This window comes from Lactuca virosa, chromosome 4 (genome assembly GCF_052849685.1).
Source record: "Lactuca virosa cultivar CGN04683 chromosome 4, Lactuca_virosa_CGN04683_v6, whole genome shotgun sequence".
NCBI classification, from domain to species: domain Eukaryota; kingdom Viridiplantae; phylum Streptophyta; class Magnoliopsida; order Asterales; family Asteraceae; genus Lactuca; species Lactuca virosa.
The window spans coordinates 432,552,694-432,554,909 of record NC_136429.1 but is presented as its reverse complement, the minus strand read 5'-3'; the positions used below and the strand labels follow the sequence as shown (position 1 = coordinate 432,554,909).

The window sequence follows — 2,216 nt, the reverse complement described above, 5'->3', positions numbered from 1 at the left end:
GATTAATTGTCTTTATTTCTTCCTCCATGAGCTTTTCTAATTCTTCAAGTTCATTATCTTTATCAATATTGAACACCTCACCGTTCACATCATATCCTTGAAATCCATCTTGTATTCCAAAGTCTTCCTTAGCATCACCCACCCTCAATGTAAGCTTGGATTCACGAACATCCACTAGAGCGCCCGCAGTATTTAGCAAAGGGCGACCAAGAATGATTGAGACATTTGCATCCTCCTTCATATCCATAATCACAAAGTCAACTGGGAAAACAAACTTCCCAATTTTAACAAGGATGTCTTCTACAATTCCCCTTGGTTGCGTCACTGAACGGTTGGCCATGTGGATTGTCATCTCTGTTGCCTTCATTTTTTGAATATTTAGTTTTTTGTAGAACGAAAAAGGCATCAAATTTATGCTAGCCCCGGAATCAGCTAAAGCATAAGTCTTCAAATTGTTACCAAACTCACATGGAAGAGTGAGGCGTCCGAGATCTCCCATCTTCTTAGGTAACTCTCCCAATACTGCTCTTGAGCTTTGTTTACTAAGAATGACCTTAGAATTTTTCTTTAGTTGCTGACGAGTGTTTACAAGCTCTTGTAGGAACTTTGCATATTCTGGAATTTTGGATAGTGAATCTATAAAAAGAGTATTAATAGGAATACCCCCTACTTGCTTGATAAACTCCAGATGTTCTCTTTCCAGTGGACTGAGATTAGCTCGGGATGGGAATGGCAAAGGTGGTTGATAAGCTGGAACGGATTCTGACTTCTTCTGTTCAGACCGGACCCACGACGTGAGCATAGCAGGCTCACGACGTGAACTGGGTATTCCAGCAGATTCTGCATTTTCGAGTTTTGGCTTCTTCGGCTTTGGATCGGGCTGTGTTGGTCCCACTTCTAATGCCTCCAAAAATTCAGAGATTGCCTCTTCTTCAGTATCAATAGCCATAACATGGGGTTGAGCTTTCTTTTCGGGAAGTTGTGAAGATAATTTATTTGTCACCAAAGTAGTGAGTTGACCGACTTGGACTTCTAGATTATTGATTGATGCTTGATGATTCTTTAATGAAGCTTGCTGGTCAATCATCATTTTGTGCTGTTCTTTTATCATATTCATGTGTTCTTTTAGCACTGCATCAGTATCATCATGTCTTTTCTCGGATGCTTCTATAAATCGGGTCAACATGTTTTCCAAGTCTACTTTCTTGTCGGTTGGTGGTTGCTCTTTTTGGTAGAAGCCTCGCCCTGTCTGCTTATATTTTTCTTCTTTTTGCCTCTTGTACTCATCGTATGGCAGCCACTCTTTCTTTGGTTTCCTCCAGTCTTCATCATACTTGTCCCCACTTGAGTAGCATACTTGACCCTTCTTGTTCCCATGTTCATCCAAATGGCAATCCTTTGTTAAGTGTGGTCCACTACACCTTTCACATCCAACCCTTATTGCACGAATTGATTGGTCCATTTGGGTCAATCTCTGGTCCATAGTGTTCAGCATCGCCATCATAGCAGCTATCTCTTCAGATTGTGCACCCCCACTGCCTTTTACTCCAACTTACCTTGGGTTGTGGTACTCTCGAGAATGTCTTGCAAATTCTTCAACTAACCCCTTGACCTCCCTTGGATTCTTCTTTGTCAATGGCCCTTGAGAATCAAGGAGTTGTCTTGTCATAACATTGACTCCATCATAAAAAATAGACATCTCTTGTTGGATGTTTAGGTCATGTTGAGGACAATTCCTTAACAGCCCCTTGTAGCGCTCCCAAGCTTCGTATAACGACTCCCCCGGTTGTTGCTCAAAGTTGGCTATTGCCTTCTTGAGTTTAGCTATCTTGGAAGGTGGGCAAAACTGATCTAGAAATTGCTCACGCATTTGAGCCCAAGAAGTTATTGTACCAGGAGGAAGTGCTTTCAGCCAGTCCTTTGCCTCTCCTTTGAAAGTGATTGGTAGCATCCTTAGTAAGATGGTGTCTCGGTTAACATTCGGGACATTGAAATAGTCAGCAATGTCGTTGACTTCATCTAGATGCTTAAATGCATCCTCATGATCCTTCCCATAAAATAGGATATCCTTTAGCGCAGTGAGGATATGTCCCTTCAGCTCGAACATGGCAATGACAGGTATTGCTGGTTGCACTAAACCTGTACCAACATCTTCTTAAATTCGCTTCTTATAAGCTCCCATGGACATTTCTTCAATGTTTGCCATCTCGTTTCTT

At 41.7% G+C, this 2,216-nt stretch overlaps 1 non-coding gene across 1 annotated transcript; it reads left to right on the top strand.

Annotated features, from left to right (window-relative positions):
- The first annotated feature begins 1,715 nt into the window (after positions 1 to 1,715).
- LOC145110184 (small nucleolar RNA R71) lies at positions 1,716 to 1,822 on the top strand. The gene has a single exon (XR_013709564.1). It is a non-coding gene; the product is annotated as a small nucleolar RNA R71 (small nucleolar RNA).
- Positions 1,823 to 2,216: the final 394 nt, after the last annotated feature.